Source organism: Pseudophryne corroboree, chromosome 6, assembly GCF_028390025.1.
Source record: "Pseudophryne corroboree isolate aPseCor3 chromosome 6, aPseCor3.hap2, whole genome shotgun sequence".
NCBI lineage: Eukaryota > Metazoa > Chordata > Amphibia > Anura > Myobatrachidae > Pseudophryne > Pseudophryne corroboree.
Window position 1 is genome coordinate 561,244,737 of NC_086449.1, and position 24,519 is coordinate 561,269,255.

The following is a 24,519-nucleotide window of genomic DNA, read 5'->3' on the forward strand; positions in this document are numbered from 1 at the left end:
TCCTACTCATTTATTGGCACAAAAACAGTCCAAGATGCAGCACAAAATCCTCTCTAGTGGTGACATATGCTAGATTTCCACCAATGGTTTAGAAGGACAAAATGGCAGCACTTGCGAAGAAGCAGAGGTTTTCCTCAACTGGTATCCGAGATGGGCATAGAGAGAGCTTTCTGTGCAAAATACTGAATAGGCACACCTGAATGACCAGTTTTGCTAAGCACTGCAAAATCATGGTTTCAGTTGGCGGAACAAGATCATTGAAATGAGATAAGGTGGTGGAGAGAGCACATATTTAAGAGTATTCCTTGCTGCGCACAGGAACGCACTTCCATTTCTACTCCACCAAACCACTTTGGGCCACATATTGTGTGTGTGTGTATATATATATCAGGGACATGTAATCAGGGGAGGCAGTGACTCTCCTGTCATTAATGATTCAAATAATATAAAGAAGATACTTATAACACATATTTTGTGTCAAAAGTATCTCCTTTATATTATTCTAATCATTATCCCTGTCTAAATGTGTTTGGGAGGCACCGATCGTATTGCCTCCCGTTGTCAATGGGGAAAGGTATGGGAACGGGGGGGGCGGGCGCAGGCGGGGCCTAGCAATGGGCATTAAAAGCCCATTGAAAATACATGGGAAAGCGGCACCATTAGAGGTGCCGCTTTCATACAGGGACATGCTTTCAACCCATGAAAGCACGCCCCTGTCAGTGAGGCCACAGTGATTGGCCAGCAGATCCGTCACTGGATCCGCTGTCAATCACTGTGTGGGCGCAGTGGAGGTGCGGGCGTCGGTGGCGGCGGAGGTGTGGGCAGGGGAGGTGCAGGCGGCGGGAGGCAGCGGAGGTGCGGGCGGCGGTGAGAGTATTAGCGGCAGGCCATTCTGCAGAGTTTGGCAGCGGAGCGGTACCAATTTCAAAAATGGCGCCTCAGCGTAATTTTTGAAATTCAAGATGGCCACCAATCACGGCTCGCTGCATGATCGCCCCGCCCCCTCTGGCTAACTTATATAAGTCAGCGCGAGGCAGTGGCACGTCAGTCCGACGGCGGAGGAGGAGCAGACAAGAGCTCCTGAAGACAGAAGACGCCGGAAGTCCAGGTGAAGACACCAGAAGCCTTGAGAAGGCGGCGGCCATGCAAAAGAGCTTAAAGGCCGCCGCCTCCCAGGTGAAGATGCCGGAGGAAGACGCTGGAAGCCCTGGGGCTGTGGTGGCACCCCAGGTGAAGATGTCAGAAGCCCTGGGGAGGCGGCCATGCAAAAGAGCTTAAAGGCCGCCGCCCCAGGTGAAGACCCTGACTAATAAACTTTTTTTTTAAAGTTAGTGTCGTGTTTTTATTTTAATATTTTCTTTACAGGTGGACTACAGGTGCCAGTGGGCCCTTTATGTTCGGGCATGCTGGCACTTGTGGTTCTCCAAGTGCCAGCATGCTGGGGCAGGCTTGCTGGGACCTGTAGACCACCTGTAAATAACAATATTAACAATGAACCCCGCACCCATCGCCACCAGGGGTGCGGGGCATAGCTATCAGCCCATTGCTGGTTATTGCTCGGGTGGGGGGACCTCATTTTTATTTTTTGGTGTCCCCACTTCCGAGGAATTCCAGCCCTGGGCTGACTAGTTTGGGGGGGCAGGTTAATGTTATGGCAGGAGGACCCCATACCGAGCGTCTCCCCTGCTATGGCATTATCCCCCCCGGCTGGTTCTGCCTGGTGCTGGTTTTAGCAATGTATGGGGGATGGTTTTAGCAATGTATGGGGGAAGGGGATGGTTAGCTGCCAGTGCCTCACCAGCCACTGACCTCACCGCACGCCACTGATTTTTATATATATATATATATATATATATACACATATATACACATATACACACACACACACAAATGTATACTGTATATCTCAAAGTGTGAAAAGCACTGTTGCTGGTTAATACTGTTATCATCATCATTTAAAACATCTCCTTCCCAGTAGCTCTAACAGATGGCTGGGGCTCCCATAGCGCCACGCGCTTCTCTGTCTTAGATTTAACGAGCCAGCACACCCAACATGATGTCACGCTTGGCATCTGATTGTCAAACTCCCACCCTATAAAAGGTAGTCTCTGGCTACTGTACACTGATTCCCGTTGTTCTTGCCTGCTCCTTTGGCACTGCTTCTCATGATCTCCCAGTTCTGACAGCTGTTCCTCTCTCCTGATTCTGCCCATCCCCTGGTACTGTATTGCCTGTCTGGTTCTAACCCAATTCTGTTGATTAAGCTCTATTAATTGGCAATAATGGTAGATGGGTGGGTATATTATATACATCTCCAATATCTGACATGGTCCTTCCATTTAGCAAAAGCAGCTTCATTGGTTTCTATGGTGAATGCTGGATGGTCAGATTTACCAGGTTTTGGAATGCAAATCATTGGTTCCAGCAGCTAACACATCTTCAGATGACATTAGCCAATAGTAGTCTATGGGCTACCATATCACATTTTCCTCTGGACCCCACTCCACACACCATTGGTCCCCACTGGGCAGTACGTGTGCCATGTCTGAACCTGGTTGCAAAGTAACAGCGGTATTGTCTTGCCATTCACCAGCACAGGGATTTTTCAGCAGCTCTGCCCCGGCTATTACAAGTGGTAATATTCATTACAACGATGTGAGTTTGGGCGTTATTATCAAATCCCATCTACATTAAAAATGCAGTTGATGGTAAATATGCCCCATAATGAGATGCATTCTACATCTCCAAGTTACAATTCAGCAAGTGCATTTCTACTCCTGTTTGTCTTACACTACTCAGTGCAAGTTCTCTCTTGTTTACTGTCGGAATAAGAACCATAACCATCAATGAGTTACATGTTTCATTTACAATAAAACCATCAACTAATTATTATACCCCTTTCAGACTAGCTAAAATTTCCTGGGTTATTGCACGTGAACGCACATCAACCCTGGTTTTTGCTTAGTCTGAAAGGGTCCTAAAGCTATATCCTAGGTTGAGCGTCCTGGCATTTTATCCCAGGTCGCGACATGGGTTGAAGCCGGAATTGGCCCAGGATGCATGCAGTGTAAACTGGTAAGCCGGGTAAGGGGATGATTATCTCCAAGCTCAGCTTCCTGTAGCGTTGGTGGTAATGACACCAACCCAGTAATATGCTGAGTTGGGCAGCAAGTCTGAAAGTGGTCTCAAGCCGGGTCGCCCCAGGGGAAGCACCCATGTACAAATTCCTGGGTGCGACCCGGCTCTGTAAGTCCGAAAGGGGTATTATATAACAAATACATTTTATTACATTCTTTAGTTAAGTTCTTCATGTATAAATATTGTTTACAAGTGTTTATCTTGGTGATTTGTATTTGAATCTAAAAAAATCGAGATCCTACATTAGGGGGAATTATATGGACAGATTAAAACTCAGAATACACCCATCGTGGTTTCGTATTATAACAATGTAGGAAGGGCTGACCATTAGCCTGGTGTACCTGAACAAAGGCACTTGCTTAGTGAGAAGCAGCAGGCAAACCACTTGCTGAAATTCCATGAAAACGGTAAATGTTTTTTTCCTTGTTTCCTTTTTTCTTCATGTCAGCATGCAATAAAGGGTTACTGACACTTGGTCATACCAGGGAATACAAAACCATTGGAGAATCCACAGGTATTAGATTATGATGCATTGCAAAGCAATGTGTTGCAATTTATTAAGTACTTCCTAAATATATTTATTTATTCACTTTACTCTTTATTAGCATGCAATTATTTGCTGTACTCAGTTTGCAGTGTAACCCATGTACCTGGCATCCAGTCAGGAAAGGGTTCGGAGCAGTGTGACAAATGAAAAATATCCTCTAATGAAATTTTTTGGAAGCTGTTTATGTTTGAACTTTCCTCCTTCTTCCGGTAGAAACTTCCGCATCCTTTTCCTGTGTCCCTCCAAAGATTTGCACAATAGAGAATCAGAAATGCTACACAGTCTTTACCACACCTTTCTCCTTCCTGCAGGGATATCCTTTCCATAGAGACTGTGATAGGACGCAGCCCCATGTTCCGTATGTACTATCTGCCAAAACATGGAAATGTGTCAGTAAATCCTACCACAATGCACAGCACAGTCGCTTATAAAATGGGTTCTCATATATGCAACAGTTTCTGATGCCACTACATTCTATTACTTCCTATGTTAAGAAAGGAAGCAAATATTGTTTTCATGCTATTGTAGCATGTTCTGATGTGTGTGGGATGTCACCACATTAAATGAAAGTGGATATTAAGTTTGCCATTGCTGACAGTAATTTGAGAGCAAGTATGTCTTGAGGACAGGACTCTATGAGGTATATTCAATTGAAATCGAAAGCTGTAGTCTGTCGAAAAGACGACAGTTTTCGACTTTTTAAGGTCTAATCGTGATTTGACCTATTCAATCAAACCCCAAATTTTTCGACTTGTCGAAAAGCACGTGGATCGGCGGAATAGCTGCAGATCCACGTGCTTGTGTCGAAAATGGGGCCAAAACCGACAGATTTTGGCCCCCTTTTCGACCATCTCACTTCGACTTTAAAAAAAGTCAAAGTGAGATGGGGAGAGCAGCGCCGGAGATTGGAGAGCCGAGTGGGGACGGGCAGAGCCAAGGCGGAGATGGGCAGAGCCGAGGCGGGGACCAGGTGAGCAGCGCTGGAAGATGCCACAGACGCCGCTCACAGCAGCATCTACCTGGCTCCAGCAAGCGAGACCTCGCTTGCTGGAGCCGGGTGGACACTGCCATGAGCGGCGGCTGTGATGCAGGGACTGAGAGTAGGGACTGGTAAGGCAGAGAGACTGTGGGGGGGGGGGGGCGGGAGAGAGCCGCAGGCAGACGGGGGGAGCAGCGCTACAGCAGAAGCTATATAGCTGCTGCTGTAGCGCTGCTCTCCCCTGTCTGCCCGCGGCTCTCCCCCGTCTCCCCCCCCCCCCCCCCCCGCATCTCAATTCGACTTTTTTTAAAAGTCGAATTGAGATGTAATTTGAACAGCCCAGGTCGGATCCATTCCGACAAATGAATGTCGGAGTGGATCCGACTTCAATTGAATATACCCCTATATCATAATACCAACATTAGAACGTTGACATCCATAATGTCGACACCACAATATTTTACAATTATGATGATGATATTGTTGAAATGTTGGCATTGAACATGTTGGCATCTGCCGAATGTGTTCACAATGTCAACATGTTAAATGTTCACTTTCTGCATGAACCGGCAGAGGAGGGTTAGGGTTAGTCTTCGGTCAGTGGTGCAAGTATGCAGGTATGCCCAGGTACGGCATACTCTTAAGAATTTGGCAGCAGGTACGCAATACCACCCGCCACACACTTTACACCCATGACCGCTATTACCACAATTATAATGCGTCACAACAAGACTATAGTGCTTGGCAGCATGCCGGAGCCTCCCAGGGTTACTGGGAGTGTGACGGTGACGTCATGACGTCACATCACGCTTCTTCCTCTGGCGCCGTGGCTGGCACGAAGAGAGGAGCCTGGGTGCACTTACTCGCTGGCATCCCTTGCTGGGAGCAGCAGTGCAGCTGTTTCCATCCACTTGGCCCATGTGATACATCGGCATTGTGCAGCTTTTGTTCTTCACAGGCTGGGCATATCTCTGGCTTCACTGTGTGGGGTCATTAATTTTTAATAATGTGGACATTACTATATATTTCTATTATTATGAGGGCAATACTATATATTTCTATTGTAATGTGGATATTACTATGTATTTCTATTATTATGAAGGCAAAACTATATATTTCTATTGTAATGTGGATATTACTATGTATTTCTATTATTATGAGGGCAATACTATATATTTCTGTTGTAATGTGGACATTACTATATATTTCTATTAATATGAGGGCAATACTAAATATTTATTTTGTAATGTGGACACTACTATATATTTCTATTATTATGAGGGCAATACTATATATTTATATTGTAATGTAGACACTACTATATATTTATATTATTATGGGGGAATTACTATATATTTATATTGTAATGTGGACACTACTCAGAGGTGGGCTGGCCCGGGGGGCAGGGTGCAATGTGCACCCCAGCCCACGCTACTGCCAAGGGTCACGGGCCGGCCGCCACCTTCCACTACACCAGCGGTGGCCAACCCGCGGCTCTCGAGCCACATGTGGCTCGTAAGCTTCTGCGGTGCCTCCCGCTGCCCTAGTCTGCAGTGCGCGGCACCGGCCCGTGAGCCAATCACAGCTCAGGGGACCGGCAGCCAATCAGGAGTCTTAGCTGCTGGTCCGCGAACTCTGATTGGCTCACGGACCGGCGCCTAATTAGAGAGAATCAACGCCGCCGGAGAGTGAAGACTGAGGGGCAGGAGAAGCACACGCTGTGCTCTCCTCTTCTCACAAGCAGCAGACTGAGCAGAGCAGCACTGGGGGACGTGTTTCTGGCTCTGGGGGCATATCTGGCACTGGGGAAACGTGTAGCTAGCAGTGGGGGCATATTTGGCACTGGGGGCATATCTGGCACTGGGGGGGACATGTGAATCTGGCACTGGGGGGACATGTGTATCTGGCACTGGGGGCATATCTGGCACTGGTGGGACATGTGTATCTTACACTGGGGGGCATATCTGGCACTGGGGAGATGTGTATCTGGCAGTGGGGGCATATCTGGCACTGGGTAGATGTGTATCTGGCAGTGGGGGCATATCTGGCACTATGGGGAAATATATGTATCTGGCACTGTGGGGGCATATATGTATCTGGCACTGTGGAGGAATATATGTATCTGGCACTGTGCGGACATATATGTATCTGGCACTGTGGGGACATATACATAGTAACATAGTAACAGTATCTAAGGTTGAAAAAAGACAATTGTCCATCGAGTTCACCCTATTTGTGGTCTCCTGTGCACGATTATTTTGTATAAAATTTGGACTGAAGTTGATGACTGCCGTTACGTTTTACCCCTCTTTTTTATAATAACCATAGTGCGTGACTATGCCCTGTAACCCTGGATATCCTTATTTATTAGGAATTTATCTAACCCATTCTTAAAGGTGTTGACTGAGTCGGCCATTACAACTCCCTCAGGCAGGGAATTCCAAACACGTATCGTCCTTACCGTAAAAAAGCCTTTACGCCATATTGTGCGGAATCTCCTCTCCTCTAAGCTGAGTGAGTGTCCACGAGTTCTCTGTGTTGATCTAACCAAAAACAGGTCCTGCGCAAGATCTGTATATTGTCCCCTTATATATTTGTAAATGTTGATCATGTCCCCTCTTAATCTCCTCTTTTCCAGTGTAAACATGCCTAGTCTTGCAAGCCTTTCCTCGTATTCCAGCATCTCCATACCCTTAATTAGTTTGGTCGCCCGCCTTTGAACCTTTTCTAGCTCCAGGATATCCTTTTTGTAGTAAGGTGCCCAGAATTGTACACAGTATTCAAGGTGTGGCCTCACAAGTGATTTATATAACGGGAATATAATACTCTCGTCCCTATCATCAATTCCCCGTTTTATGCATGCTAATATCTTATTAGCCTTCTTTGCTGCAGTCCTACTTTGGGTACTACTGCTTAGTTTGCTATCTATGAGGACACCTAAGTCCTTTTCCAGTACAGAATCCCCTAATTTTAGCCCATTTAGTAGGTAGGTGTTATTTTTGTTCTTGTTACCACAGTGCATTACCTTACACTTGTCTGTATTGAAGCGCATTCTCCATTTCGCTGCCCAAGCTTCTAATTTAACTAAGTCGTTCTGAAGCGACTCAGCATCCCCCTCCGCATTTATAACTTTACACAATTTGATATCATCTGCAAAAATTGACACCATGCTCTCTAGACCTTCTGTTAGGTCGTTAATGAAAATATTGAACAATAGCGGTCCTAATACTGAGCCTTGCGGCACACCACTTAGCACTTCAGTCCAAGTTGAAAAAGATCCATTAACCACAACGCGCTGCTCCCTATTATCTAACCAGTTTTTGACCCAAGTGCATATTGTGCTTCCTAGCCCTGATTCTTGTAGCTTGTAGATAAGTCTCATGTGTGGTACAGTGTGGAATGCTTTGGCAAAATCTAAAAAGATTACATCCACCTCTTTACCCTGATCTAGGTTTGCGCTTACTGTTTCATAAAAGCCAAGTAAGTTGGTTTGACAGGATCTGTCCTTCATAAACCCATGTTGATTCCTTTTAATGACCTTATTGACTTCAAGGAACTTCTGAATACTATCTCTTAGAATACCTTCCAATACTTTCTCCACTATAGATGTAAGACTAACTGGTCTATAATTACCTGGTTCAGCTTTACTTCCCTTTTTGAATATAGGCACTACTTCCGCTATACGCCAGTCTTTGGGAACCATAACTGATATTACTGAATCCTTAAAGATCAAAAATAGCGTATTTTTCAAGTTCAGAGTGAAGCTATTAGAACCCTTGGGTGAATACCATCGGGACCTGGTGACTTATTAATCTTTAAATGTTTTAATCGGTCACAGACTACTTCCTCGCTTAAATAAGTACCTATCAGTGGGATATTCTCATTATTGAGATTATGTGTTAGTCCCTGAATTGGGTCCTCTCTAGTAAATACTGTTGAAAAAAACTCATTTAGTGTGTCCGCTATGTCATTATCATTTTTACTTAAGACTCCCAACTTGTCTTTTAAAGGGCCTATACTCTCCTTCTTTAATCTCTTGCTATTAATGTATTTAAAGATTTTTTTGGGATTTGCTTTGCTTTCCTTTGCTACTAGTTTTTCAGTTTCTACTTTAGCCGCTCTTATTTCCTTTTTGCATATTTTGTTACATTCCTTATAGTGCTGAAATTACTCTGCTTCCCCGTCAGATTTGTATTTTTTAAATGCTCGCTTTTTCTTGCCCATAAGTTCCTTTATCTTTTTGTTAAGCCACATCGGTTTATGATTTTTATTCCTTTTTTTGCTGCTCGTAGGAATACATTTGAGTGTATTTTTAGCTAGCATGAATTTTAGTACCTCCCATTTCTCCGTAGTATTTTTTCCTAAAAACAAACCTTCCCATTCAATATCCCTGAAAAATACCCTCATCTTTTCAAAATTCGCTTTGCTAAAGTTTAGAGTCCTAGTTGAGCCAGTATAGGGCTGTTTATGAAAACTGATATTGAATGTGACCATATTGTGGTCACTGTTTCCTATGGGTTCCCCTACTGTATTACCTGATACCAAATCCCCATTGTTTGTTAATACCAGGTCTAAGATTGCATTGTACCTAGTTGGTTCCTCAATTAGTTGAACTAAGTATTTATCATTAAGTGTGTTTAAAAACATATTGCCCCTAGCAGTATCACATGAATCGTTTTTCCAGTTTATCTCTGGATAGTTAAAATCTCCCATCACTATATGTATTTAGCACTGTGGAGGCACCCATTTTTTGGTGTTTTTATATGTATGTGGCACTGTACAGGGGCTTTATTTGTATGTGGCACTGTACAACATGACTAAAAATGGGGTTATGACACAAGGTCATACTCCTACAAACGTTAAACTGAAAGGTGTGTGCATAAAAATGGGGTGTGGCTTTGTGACAACTATGCAACGCCCCTATTTTTGCTTGCGCGCCTTCAGCGCGCACATGATATGTCTCTTACCCTTGACTACAGATCGTTTCTGGCTCTTTGCCACTGACTGGTTGGCCACCTCTGCACTACACAGCTCTGCAGAAGCCGCGGACACACTGACAAATTTATAATAAAGTATCTTTGGGATAATTTACACCAGGCCTAATTTTTTTTTATTAATAAATATTTTTGAAACAAAAAAACCTCCATTTAAGATGGTGCCATTACTTATGGGCCAGTGCTCTGGACTTGCCCCCAGCCTAAAAATTGCCAGCCAGCCCCTGACACTACTATATATTTCTATTATTATGGGGGCATTACTATATATTTCAATTGTAATGTGGACACTACTATATATTTCTATTATACCAGGGGCACTACTTCAATATATATTCCTGTTATAAATGGAGGCAATACTATATATTGTTATTAAATTGGGCATTACCATATATATTTATTATACTGGGAGTATTACTATATATTTCTATTATACTGGGGGCATTACTATATATTTATATTGTAATGTGGACACTACTATATATTTCTATAATTATGAGGGCAATACTATATATTTCTGTTGTAATGTGGACACTACTATATATTTCTATTATACCAGGGGCACTACTTAAGTATATATTCCTGTTAAAATGGAGGCATTACTATATATTGTAATTAAATTGGGGGCATTACTATATATATTACACACATATACACATATATACTAGGGGTATCACTATATATTTCTATTATAAAGGAGGCATTACAATATATTTCTAGCCTCGCCTCCAGAGTGCAAAGAAAAGAGGCTGTGTTGTGTGGCACGTTGCTAGTGTAATGTAGCCACTCCGCCTACTGTAATGTGACTACGCCCCTTCACAGCACATGACCCCACCCATTTGTCATCACTTAGTACCACTAAGGGGCCTGATTATTACAAATTGCAAATGTGAGATTGCACGCAGTGCGCGATTATCGGCAGACTGTGCACGCGCCGCAAGACCATTGCGCATGTGGAAAGCACAAAATACGATCGCCTTGCGTATGCAGCTTAACTGTAAAGTGAACGTATTTTGATTGACAGGAAGTAACTGTTTGTGGGTGGTAACATGGCGTTTGTGGGGAGCGGTTGGGAAAACGCAGACATGTCATGGCTGTTTTTGAGACGTGTATCTGACATAATCTGCGAACGCATTCAAAGAGATTGTGCCCAGTGCGACTGCATTCTCATTGATTTGAGTATACTGGGGTCAGCCGCAGATGTCGATGATGTCCTTTTTTTTGTGTATACATTGCGATTCTGCTAATGCATATGTAGATTTGCGATTGCATCGGTGGGAGTCTTTTATCCCTTCTGGGCGGCTCTTCACATGCAAGTTTTAGCAAGAGCAGATATGTGAACATCGCTATCTCAGCCTCAATAGCGATCCATAATGGATCAGGCCCTAAGAAAATATTTATACTTTCACCACTGGCAGCGGTAGAGGAGGATTAGGAGTAGGCACTAAGATGTGTTGACATTATGAATGTTGACAAAATAAACCACACCCTAAAGATTTACAATATAAAAAGAAATATGATGATCATATTAAGTAGGTCCGTCGCTGCCAATCGACATTTAATATACAGTGCCTTGCTAAAGTATTCACCCCCCTTGGATTTTTACCTATTTTGTTACATTACATCCTGTAATGTATTTATTTTTAATCTGAATTTTATGTGATGAATCTGCACAAAATAGTCTAAGTTGGTGAAGTGAAATGAGAAATGTGTATATAAAAAATTATTTTTATAAGTAAAAATTTGGCATGTGCATATGTATTCACCTCCTTTGCTATGAAGTCCCTCAAAAGTTCTGGTGCAACCAATTACCTTCAGAAGTCACATAATTAGTGAAATGAAGTCCACCTGTGTGCAATCTAAGTGTCACATGATCTGTCAGTATAAACACACTTTTTCTGAAAGGCCCCAGAGGCTGCACCACCACTAAGCAAGAGGGATCCCACCATGAAGACCACAGAGCTCTCCTACAGGTCAGGGACAAAGTTGTTGAGAAGTACAAGTCAGTGTTGAGTTATCAAAAAAATATCCAAATCTTTGATGATCCCCCGGTGCACCATCACATCCATCATCTTCAAATGGAAAGAACATGGTACCACAACAAACCTGCCAAGAGAGGGCCGGCCACCAAAACTCACAGACCGGCCAAGGAGGGCATTAATCAGAGAGGCAGCACAGAGACCAAAGCTAACCCTGAAGGAGATGCAGAGTTCCACAGCAGAGACTGGTGTATCTGCGCATGTGACCACAATAAGCCATACACTTCATAGAGCTGGGCTTTATGGAAGAGTGGCCAGAAAAAAAGCCATTACTTAGTGTTAGAAATAAGAAGGCACATTTTGAGTTTGTCAAAAGGCATGTGGACGACTTCCCAAATGTATGGAGGAAGGTGCTCTGGTCAGATGAGACTAAAATTTTACTTTTTTGCCACCAGGAAAAACGCTATGTCTGGCGCAATCCCAACACATCATATCACCCCAAGAACACTATCCCCACAGTGAAACATGGTGGTGGCAGCATCATGCTGTGGGGATGTTTTTCCTTCAGCAGCAGGGACCGGGAAACTTTTTCGAGTCGAGGGAAAGATGGATGGTGCTAAATACAGGAATATTCTTGAGCAAAACCTGTTTCAGTCTGCCTGTGATTTGAGACTGGGACGGAGGTTCACCTTCCAGCAGGACAATGACCCGAAGCATACTGCTAAAGCAACACTTGAGTGGTTTAAGGAGAAACATTTAAATGTGTTGGAATGGCCCAGTCAAAGCCCTGATCGCAATCCAATTGAGAATCTATGGTCAGACTTGAAGATTGCTGTTCACAAGCAGAAACCATCCAACATAAAGGAGCTGAAGCAGTTTTGCTTGAGGAATAGGCAAAAATCCCAGTGGCAAGATGTGGCAAGCTCATAGAGACTTATCCAAATAGACTTGCAGCTGTAATTGCCGCAAAAGGTGGCTCTACAACGTACTGAATTTAGGGGGGTGAATAGTTATGTAGTTATGCGTGCTGAGGTTTTCTGTTATTTTGTCCTATTTGTTGTTTGCTTCACAATAAAAAAAAAAAAAACATCTTCTAAGTTGTAGGCATGTTTTGTGAATGAAATGATTCAACCCTTCAAACAATCCATTTTAATTCCAGGTTGTGAGGCAACGAAACATGAAAAATGCAAAGGGGGGGTGAATACTTTAGCAAGGCACTGTACTTACGGCCTGATTTCAATTTGTACGCAATTCTAGTAATGACACAGCTGAGCAACTATAGGACGACTGTGCATGCATTACAGCCACACTGTGCATGCGTCAAACTACTTTTTGCGAAGCCGCTCACAGTGAGGATTTATTTTCAGAATGCTTGGGGGAGATAACAGGGAGTGGTGGTGAAAACGCAGTTGTGTCACTGCCATTTTTGGGGCATGTACCTGATCACTTCTGCAATTGCGCATGCAGAAAACATGGCACCAGTGTTGCAGCTCTGATGTCCACTCTGTGAGACCATAGACTCACTTGGTGATTTTAATGCCATTCTGGTCCTTGATTGCATCTCTGCTGACCATTTGGGTAACTATAGACCTCTAAACCTTAAAATTATCCCCTTCTCCTATGTGGTTTCCTGGGAACTAGTGGCTGAGAGGGAAAATGTTGAAGGTTTTTTATGGAGAAGAGTGCAACAAACCAGCTATGTGCTATTGTTTTTAAAAATATTTTATGGAAATTTTGGACTTTTATCTTGTTGGATCTGTGTGAATAAAATACCTTTTTGTGGATATATGACTTGAAGGTTATTCAGATCTACTGTTGTGTGCAGGACCCACATGCTTAAAGATACCTTTTGATGAACATAGGGACCAGTGTTCTGGTGAGTGCTATTTTATTTGGAATTGGGTTCATTGATGTATGAAAAAAGTGAAGACCAAAGATACCTTTTGAGGAACGCATCCCATTGTTTTAAGGTGGGTGTTGGTGTTCCCGGAGGGAGCATAAACAAACAATTGAATACTTTGTGGTACCTGATCAAGTTTCCCTACCTCTTTTCTGGTGCAATTAGGCTTATAGGAAAGTCCAGGAGAAAAGCAGGCGACCCATCTACGTGTATTCCCGACAGCGCTTGTGGACCGCTCTCTATTGTTATCTGTCACTTGGAGGTTGATGTTCCTCGGATTTACCCTGCAGTTGCGAATGTGTACACACAGCTGCTGAGATTTTGCAATGGCTCCATTGGGTATCTCTCATCAGTTCTGGGCGGCATTGTTTCTCAAGTCGTAACCAGAAATTTTATTAGCTGCATAAGCTTTTGCGTATAAATCGGAATCAGGATCATAGCTGGCAACTGACATTTACTGTACATAGCACACACAGAGCAACTCTCCTGTGATCTACACATAATAAAACTACAACGATATGTTTGAGGCTGAAGTCAGATGTAATTTCCCTTGAACTCCCCAGGGACCTTCCCGGGAGTAATTCCATACGATTTGGTACTTTTGTTCTATTTTTGCATAAGATACATCGCATGCGATTGATGAAGCTGCTATACATCGCATGCAATATATCGTACGGCATACAATTGTACCATGAGATATATCTGATGGGCTGGATAGAGGGCTACGGGGGCTGGGGGTGTCAAACTTCCCTGTAATACATCGCATGCAATATATCACATGCACAAAAAACACACTTTTTTCATCCGATTCCATCCAAGTCCGATATATCATTAGTGCAGCACCAACGACCTAGGGGATCCTATCCGACAGCCACAGGGACGCGCATCAGATTGGATACGATCTAAAACACATACGATTGTATACAATTTCATACAATATATCAGACGGATATATCAGAATTGTATGAAATCGTGTAAAATCGTCCTAGTGTATGGGGCTAAGGGTTGTGCCTGTACATAGCAATTTTTTTTTTAAATGTACTGTACTTCTAGACTATTTATTAACTAAGGAGATGAAAAAAAAGAATTCAGAATCTTTTTCTGTCTGTTTGTTCCGGTGTAGAGATGTGCCCTGTGGGCACATCAGAGGCGCTGGGTGTGCGGCGGCGGGTGTCTGGTGCAGGGATAAGATGTTTCCCTGCACCAGGCTGGCGGCGGGTAGCGGCACGGCGGCGCTTTGAACTTGGCGCCGCTTGGGCCGCCAATGAGAAGCGCCGCCGGCGTCTTTTCAAACCCGGCGCAGTCCGCGAGCCAATCGCGGCTCGCGGGGCGCCGTCCAATCGGATGCGGGCGCGGCGAGCCAATCGGCGCTCGCCGCGTCACAGGCCCCGCCCCCGGCACCTGATGTCAGACGCCGGGTGGGAGCCAGGAAAAAAGAACGCGCGCGGGAGCACGAAGAGGGAAGACGCCTCGCGGGAGCCGGCGACGGAGGGCGCGCGAAAGAGCGCCGAAGAGCTCGGGTGGCCGCGGAAGAGGCCTGAAGACTCCAGTCCCGGAAAAGGAGATGTCCAGCGGCGGCTGGACGCGGCGAGGCGACGGCGCCGCCGCTGGCCAGGACGGGCCAGCGGCCGAAGATTGAAAAGGAGCGCCGGAGAGGTCACCAGGGGTGGAAAGGAAAAGAGCTGACGAAGCTCCCCCCTGGTGCCTCTCCCAGCGGGTCAGGTAGGCCCTTCTCAGGTGCCCCTGTACCCGCTCCTCCCTAGACCACCGGGTGTTCGGGCATTAGGCCCGTGGGCACAGTCAGGCCCTTCCGGCCTGTGGGCACGTAGTCGGGCCCTCCCGGCCCGTGGGCACATAGTCGGCCCTCCTGGCCCGTGGGGGACATTTAGTCGGGCCCTCCTGGCCCGTGGGCATGTGTAGTCGGGGGACCCCCCGGCCCGTGGCCCAGATAGGCAGGCACTAGGCCTGGGGGCACAGTTTGGGCACTAGGCCCATAGGAATAGTCAGGCCACAGGCCTGTGGGACAAGTTAGGCGGGCGCTAGGCCTGTGGGTGAAGCCAGGCCTCCGGCCTGTGTGCAGTCAGGGGGCGCTAGGCCCAGTGAAGAAGTGTTTCCCCCGAGGTGAATAGAGGTGGAACTGGGCACTAGGTCCAGGCCACCCTGAGGTGATTAGGTAGACAGGCTCGCTTGGCCTGAGGCCCACATAAGGGAAGCTACCGGAGGTGGGTAGGCTGTGTGGCGTCCACCCCCCAGAGTGCAGGTAGGGATCTAAAGGAATCGCACCGTTTGATGTACTCTGATGTGTGTTGTTACCGTGCAGGGCATAGTGTTGTTTAGAGTTTGTGCATAGTTTGCGTTGCACCACCCACACTTGAGCCAGTTTGAGGGCTTTGTTTATGTAGTTAGTGTAGCGGATGCACACTAGGTTAGAGTGAGGCCCTGCACGGCTGTTTCTCTCTTTGCCTCCTTACAGGGACCTGTAAGTGGAGAAGATCGGAGTACAAGACGTAGGACGGTGAGTAACATCGGTCTGTGTGTTCCTTCTGTGTGTGTCCCTATCTGTCTCCCTTCCTTCAGGGCGAACGGTGAGCCTTGCACGCCGGTGCAAGGTAGAATTTCCACCTGGTGCGAGAGTGCCAGAGGCGGACGCCTGGGATGACCCTCACCTAGCCCGAAAGCACTATTTTCCTCGGCTCCGGAGGGCGTTTCGGTCCACAGTCAGGAGGACGGCACTCAGCAATCTCCTTCCTCCTAGGTCATCGTGTCCGGATCCGACGGAAGTTTTGTCAGGTCCGTTGAAGGTTCCGGTACCTGAAGGTGAGAGAGAGCGGCGCCTGGTGAGTACTGAAACTACACCTGCACGGCAGCAGAACCACCACACGCGCAGCCGCACCTCTTACACCAGCATGAAAAAAAAACTACTGGATGAACTGAGGTATGTATGATCTCGATGTGACATCAGAGAGAGAAGCAATAAAGGAAAAAACAGATGTTTGCATTCGGCGCACGCAGTTCTCTCAAGTCCAAAATGACTATTTGTACAGAAATAAACACACATATACATACCTCCCAACTTTTGGGAGGCAGAAAGAGGGACTCCTGTGCAACGTAGCCACGCCCACCCTGAAAAGGGGTGTGGCCTCAGAAAAGGGTCATGGCTTCACGGTAAAGCCTTGATAGTGAGTCAGGCCCCCATTTCCCGTCACTATGGGGGCATGGCGTGAGCTCTGTGAGCTGCTGGCATGCCCCCTGTCCCTGTGGTCTCCGTGAATAGACTGTTCGCATGCGCACAGCATCTATTCTGCTCTGCTTAGCAGAGCAGCGAGTGACAGAGCCTCCCAACTGCCCCCCCACCACGGGACACTGCTGTCCGCAGGTGGGACAGCGGGAAAGTTGGGAAGTATATGTATATATATAATTTTTTTTACATGTGAATCCAGTAGATGGAGCACCAAGACAAATACTACACGCTATGGCAGAGGTTCCCAAACTGTGTGCCGTGGCTCCCTGGGGTGCCTCGGGACACTTGCAGGGGTGCCCTGGGTTGGTGGTCCAGGACCAATTCAAATTATTCATGGTAAATATAATAGGCAAAACCAGTGCTGGTGGCTGCAAGTCATAAAATATGTGGCCAAACAGAAGCAAATCTTGTCCCTCACCACACAACTGACCCTAAGGATGACATATAAACGCGATCTACTTAATGTAATATTTCTTTCTACATTTCTCAATAAGAAATTTTTGGCCTAGGGGTGCCGTGAAAAGAATTCTGATATTTTAGGGCGCCGTGATTCAAAAAAGTTTGGAAACCACTGCGCTATGGTTATGCATGGTATGCATTGCTATATATCATAGAGTCACTGGTGCAGCTTTATGTGGCTTGCTGACGAGTTAGTGGCCCCAAGCATCTTTTTGTATTAATCCCTGAAGGGAAAACTGCAAATACTGTTTATAATGACATTTTCTGATCAGTGTGTACAATACGGAATATACATCACAGTATTAGATGGCACTTAGCTGTCTTTGTAAAATTAGTACAGCTGAGCAATAACAGACATCCACGCGAGTGACGCCACAGGTAAACACTAGTAACTGTGAGTAACTGTGTGTGCTGGTACGGATTTATTATTATTATTATTATTAGTTATTATTTAGGTGCAGATTGAGACTCAAGAGCCACCACTGACAGTGGAGGGGTCATTGGATATCAGGAAAGGTGCAAGAGACAGCAAAAATGTTGGAAGACAGCATTCTGCACTGACTCATCTGACAGGCGCTAGGCCACAGTCTGCTGGAGGCAACAAAGGTGTGTGTGTATAAGGGTGGGGGGTGCTGCAAGCAGGTAAGGTGCAGTGCTTTAGCTGTCAAACACTGACAGACAGTGACTGGTGGGAGCTTGGGGAAGCAATGGCAATAAACATTGCAAGTACAGTAAGTGACGGACACCGAGGGGTTACCTGCTCTTCCTTCCGCCACCTTTGGGGTTAACTGAGCCAACCCTTAGCAGCCTTGCCTGCACTCAGCTCAGTCCCCGTGCCTTGCTCCTCATTGTCTTCTTGCACATTCCCCAGTGTCAGTAGTGCGCAGGAGGAGTGCAGGAATGAGATTAGCAAAACAGTGCCGGGGGCAAATCTGCTATGCAGCAGGGTTTTGTCCAATTGCTAACTTTTTTGGTTTGCTGACAACTCTGAAAAAAAAACCACTGTCCATATATGTGACAAACCTAATCTTGGAGCTCAATCCCTGCCACCCAGCTCCCTTACAAAAACTGTAATAAAGAAGAAGCCTTCTCTCTGACAGTGGGGGTCATTCCGAGTTGATCGCACGTAGCAACTTTTTGCTGCTCGTGCGATCAACTTGACGCCGCCTATGGGGGAGTGTATTTTAGCATAGCAGTGCTGCGATCGCTTGTGCAGCCCTGCTATGCTAAAAAAGTTTCCTGCAAAACAAAACCAGGGTGAGACCTACTTACCCTGTGCGACGAAGATCCCGGGATTGACGTCAGACATCCGCCCTCCAAACGCCTGAACACGCTTGTGTTCGGATCTCCACGCCCGGAAAACGGAGAGTATCCGCCCCGGAACGCCTCCTCCCTGTCAATATTCTTACGATCGCGCTAGCGATCACTTTTTTCTTTGTTCTGGCCGATGCGGCATCGACGCACATGCGCAGTGTGGCCATCGCGCATGCACTGTTCCGACCCGTTCACACCGTAGCGAAGAACCATTGAGTAAAAACAGGTTGGAATGACCCCTAGTGCCAGTCTCACTAATTTGCTCGGCTGTGTGAGGGTGAAACGGTAGATGGATAATATCAGTGTGAAGTTTTACTGAGAGGGAGACACAGAGGCTGCCACCCATAAGGCACTAACATATTACTCAGCACTGTACATGGTATCCGGACTATAGATCTACACTAAAAAGGTCTACAGTCAATAGGTTTACCACTAATGGTAGACATGCATTAGGTTGACAGGGTCAAAATGTCTACATGTAAAAGGTAGGCAGGTCGACAGGGTCAAAATTTCGACATGACAGTGGTCGACACACATATGGTAGACACAAGTTTTATTATTTTTATTTTTTTCAACTTTTTCATACTTTACCATCCACGTGGACTACGACTGGGAATAGTAACCTGTGCCGAGCGCAGTGGCATGCGAGGGGACGCAGTACACTAATAGGGCTTGTTTGTGGCAGAAAAGTGACAAAACACCCCAAAAAACTAAAAAAAATATTGTCTGCTTTGTGTCAACCATTTCCATGTCGACCTTTTGACCCTGTCAACCTAATGCATGTTTATTAGTGGTAGACCTATTGGGTGGGATGCACTAAGCTTTAACGCAATGGTAATAGCCCTGTTACCAGTTCAATCTCATTTCCCCATATGTTCTATTCATCCTCTTTCTCCCGACGCTGTCATCGGTTTTCGCAGTTCCTGCGTCACTTGATCTGTTCATCACGTTACTTGTGCAGGCACCGTAGAAGAGAGATCCGGCATCCCACAAACCACAGCGCGCTTAACGGCCTCCAAAGGCTTGTGCATGCGCAGGAGTGTCTAGGGAGGACTCAGGAACCATGTTGCGGAGCAATGAGTGGCCGCAACGATACAGCAGTCGTGCTACTGTTAGTTCATACCGGCACTGAGAGAACCAGTAAGAATGAGCATTGGGCCGTAAAAGTAGAGATGAGCGCCTGAAATTTTTCGGGTTTTGTGTTTTGGTTTTGGGTTCGGTTCCGCGGCCGTGTTTTGGGTTCGAACGCGTTTTGGCAAAACCTCACCGAATTTTTTTTGTCGGATTCGGGTGTGTTTTGGATTCGGGTGTTTTTTTCAAAAAACACTAAAAAACAGCTTAAATCATAGAATTTGGGGGTCATTTTGATCCCAAAGTATTATTAACCTCAAAAACCATAATTTACACTCATTTTCAGTCTATTCTGAATACCTCACACCTCACAATATTATTTTTAGTCCTAAAATTTGCACCGAGGTCGCTGTGTGAGTAAGATAAGCGACCTTAGTGGCCGACACAAACACCGGGCCCATCTAGGAGTGGCACTGCAGTGTCACGCAGGATGTCCCTTCCAAAAAACCCTCCCCAAACAGCACATGACGCAAAGAAAAAAAGAGGCGCAATGAGGTAGCTGTGTGAGTAAGATTAGCGACCCTAGTGGCCGACACAAACACCGGGCCCATCTAGGAGTGGCACTGCAGTGTCACGCAGGATGGCCCTTCCAAAAAACCCTCCCCAAACAGCACATGACGCAAAGAAAAAAAGAGGCGCAATGAGGTAGCTGTGTGAGTAAGATTAGCGACCCTAGTGGCCGACACAAACACCGGGCCCATCTAGGAGTGGCACTGCAGTGTCACGCAGGATGTCCCTTCCAAAAAACCCTCCCCAAACAGCACATGACGCAAAGAAAAAAAGAGGCGCAATGAGGTAGCTGTGTGAGTAAGATTAGCGACCCTAGTGGCCGACACAAACACCGGGCCCATCTAGGAGTGGCACTGCAGTGTCACGCAGGATGTCCCTTCCAAAAAACCCTCCCCAAACAGCACATGACGCAAAGAAAAAAAGAGGCGCAATGAGGTAGCTGACTGTGTGAGTAAGATTAGCGACCCTAGTGGCCGACACAAACACCGGGCCCATTTAGGAGTGGCACTGCAGTGTCACGCAGGATGTCCCTTCCAAAAAACCCTCCCCAATCAGCACATGATGCAAAGAAAAAGAAAAGAAAAAAGAGGTGCAAGATGGAATTGTCCTTGGGCCCTCCCACCCACCCTTATGTTGTATAAACAAAACAGGACATGCACACTTTAACCAACCCATCATTTCAGTGACAGGGTCTGCCACACGACTGTGACTGATATGACGGGTTGGTTTGGACCCCCCCCAAAAAAGAAGCAATTAATCTCTCCTTGCACAAACTGGCTCTACAGAGGCAAGATGTCCACCTCATCATCACCCTCCGATATATCACCGTGTACATCCCCCTCCTCACAGATTATCAATTCGTCCCCACTGGAATCCACCATCTCAGCTCCCTGTGTACTTTGTGGAGGCAATTGCTGCTGGTCAATGTCTCCGCGGAGGAATTGATTATAATTCATTTTAATGAACATCATCTTCTCCACATTTTCTGGATGTAACCTCGTACGCCGATTGCTGACAAGGTGAGCGGCGGCACTAAACACTCTTTCGGAGTACACACTTGTGGGAGGGCAACTTAGGTAGAATAAAGCCAGTTTGTGCAAGGGCCTCCAAATTGCCTCTTTTTCCTGCCAGTATAAGTACGGACTGTGTGACGTGCCTACTTGGATGCGGTCACTCATATAATCCTCCACCATTCTATCAATGTTGAGAGAATCATATGCAGTGACAGTAGACGACATGTCCGTAATCGTTGTCAGGTCCTTCAGTCCGGACCAGATGTCAGCATCAGCAGTCGCTCCAGACTGCCCTGCATCACCGCCAGCGGGTGGGCTCGGAATTCTGAGCCTTTTCCTTGCACCCCCAGTTGCGGGAGAATGTGAAGGAGGAGATGTTGACAGGTCGCGTTCCGCTTGACTTGACAATTTTGTCACCAGCAGGTCTTTCAACCCCAGCAGACTTGTGTCTGCCGGAAAGAGAGATCCAAGGTAGGCTTTAAATCTAGGATCGAGCACGGTGGCCAAAATGTAGTGCTCTGATTTCAACAGATTGACCACCCGTGAATCCTTGTTAAGCGAATTAAGGGCTCCATCCACAAGTCCCACATGCCTAGCGGAATCGCTCCGTGTTAGCTCCTCCTTCAATGTCTCCAGCTTCTTCTGCAAAAGCCTGATGAGGGGAATGACCTGACTCAGGCTGGCAGTGTCTGAACTGACTTCACGTGTGTCAAGTTCAAAGATCATCAGAACCTTGCACAACGTTGAAATCATTCTCCACTGCGCTTGAGACAGGTGCATTCCACCTACTATATCGTGCTCAATTGTATAGGCTTGAATGGCCTTTTGCTGCTCCTCCAACCTCTGAAGCATATAGAGGGTTGAATTCCACCTCGTTACCACTTCTTGCTTCAGATGATGGCAGGGCAGGTTCAGTAGTTTTTGGTGGTGCTCCAGTCTTCTGTACGTGGTGCCTGTACGCCGAAAGTGTCCCGCAATTCTTCTGGCCACCGACAGCATCTCTTGCACGCCCCTGTCGTTTTTTAAAAAATTCTGCACCACCAAATTCAAGGTATGTGCAAAACATGGGACGTGCTGGAATTTGCCCATATTTAATGCACACACAATATTGCTGGCATTGTCCGATGCCACAAATCCACAGGAGAGTCCAATTGGGGTAAGCCATTCCGCGATGATCTTCCTCAGTTGCCGTAAGAGGTTTTCAGCTGTGTGCGTATTCTGGAAAGCGGTGATACAAAGCGTAGCCTGCCTAGGAAAGAGTTGGCGTTTGCGAGATGCTGCTACTGGTGCCGCCGCTGCTGTTCTTGCGGCGGGAGTCCATACATCTACCCAGTGGGCTGTCACAGTCATATAGTCCTGACCCTGCCCTGCTCCACTTGTCCACATGTCCGTGGTTAAGTGGACATTGGGTACAACTGCATTTTTTAGGACACTGGTGAGTCTTTTTCTGACGTCCGTGTACATTCTCGGTATCGCCTGCCTAGAGAAGTGGAACCTAGATGGTATTTGGTAACGGGGGCACACTGCCTCAATAAATTGTCTAGTTCCCTGTGAACTAACGGCAGATACCGGACGCACGTCTAACACCAACATAGTTGTCAAGGCCTCAGTTATCCGCTTTGCAGCAGGATGACTGCTGTGATATTTCATCTTCCTCGCAAAGGACTGTTGAACAGTCAATTGCTTACTGGAAGTAGTACAAGTGGGCTTACGACTTCCCCTCTGGGATGACCATCGACTCCCAGCAGCAACAACAGCAGCGCCAGCAGCAGTAGGCGTTACACGCAAGGATGCATCGGAGGAATCCCAGGCAGGAGAGGACTCGTCAGAATTGCCAGTGACATGGCCTGCAGGACTATTGGCATTCCTGGGGAAGGAGGAAATTGACACTGAGGGAGTTGGTGGGGTGGTTTGCGTGAGCTTGGTTACAAGAGGAAGGGATTTACTGGTCAGTGGACTGCTTCCGCTGTCACCCAAAGTTTTTGAACTTGTCACTGACTTATTATGAATGCGCTGCAGGTGACGTATAAGGGAGGATGTTCCGAGGTGGTTAACGTCCTTACCCCTACTTATTACAGCTTGACAAAGGGAACACACGGCTTGACACCTGTTGTCCGCATTTCTGGTGAAATACCTCCACACCGAAGAGCTGATTTTTTTGGTATTTTCACCTGGCATGTCAACGGCCATATTCCTCCCACGGACAACAGGTGTCTCCCCGGGTGCCTGACTTAAACAAACCACCTCACCATCAGAATCCTCCTGGTCAATTTCCTCCCCAGCGCCAGCAACACCCATATCCTCCTCATCCTGGTGTACTTCAACACTGACATCTTCAATCTGACTATCAGGAACTGGACTGCGGGTGCTCCTTCCAGCACTTGCAGGGGGCGTGCAAATGGTGGAAGGCGCATGCTCTTCACGTCCAGTGTTGGGAAGGTCAGGCATCGCAACCGACACAATTGGACTCTCCTTGTGGATTTGGGATTTCGAAGAATGCACAGTTCTTTGCTGTGCTGCTTTTGCCAGCTTGAGTCTTTTCATTTTTCTAGCGAGAGGCTGAGTGCTTCCATCCTCATGTGAAGCTGAACCACTAGCCATGAACATAGGCCAGGGCCTCAGCCGTTCCTTGCCACTCCGTGTCGTAAATGGCATATTGGCAAGTTTACGCTTCTCCTCCGACAATTTTATTTTAGGTTTTGGAGTCCTTTTTTTTCTGATATTTGGTGTTTTGGATTTGACATGCTCTGTACTATGACATTGGGCATCGGCCTTGGCAGACGACGTTGCTGGCATTTCATCGTCTCGGCCATGACTAGTGGCAGCAGCTTCAGCACGAGGTGGAAGTGGATCTTGATCTTTCCCTAATTTTGGAACCTCAACATTTTTGTTCTCCATATTTTAATAGGCACAACTAAAAGGCACCTCAGGTAAACAATGGAGATGGATACTAGTATACAATTATGGACTGCCTGCCGAGTGCAGACACAGAGGTAGCCACAGCCGTGAACTACCGTACTGTACTGTGTCTGCTGCTAATATAGACTGGTTGATAAAGAGATGTCTATGTAACTATGTATGTATAAAGAAGAAAGAAAAAAAAACCACGGTTAGGTGGTATACAATTATGGACGGACTGCCTGCCGAGTGCAGACACAGAGGTAGCCACAGCCGTGAACTACCGTACTGTACTGTGTCTGCTGCTAATAATATAGACTGGTTGATAAAGAGATGTCGTAGTAGTATGTATGTATAAAGAAGAAAGAAAAAAAAAACCACGGTTAGGTGGTATACAATTATGGACGGACTGCCTG

General features: G+C 46.3%; 1 long non-coding RNA gene across 1 annotated transcript in view; it reads right to left on the reverse strand.

The window, feature by feature from the left end:
* Positions 1-3,256: 3,256 nt before the first annotated feature.
* The window catches only part of LOC134935448 (uncharacterized), a 67,608-nt gene continuing 46,345 nt past the window's right edge, over positions 3,257-24,519 (reverse strand). The window contains exon 3 of the long non-coding RNA XR_010180150.1: positions 3,257-4,054. This is a non-coding gene — a long non-coding RNA (uncharacterized LOC134935448). The remainder of the gene's footprint in view (positions 4,055-24,519) is intronic.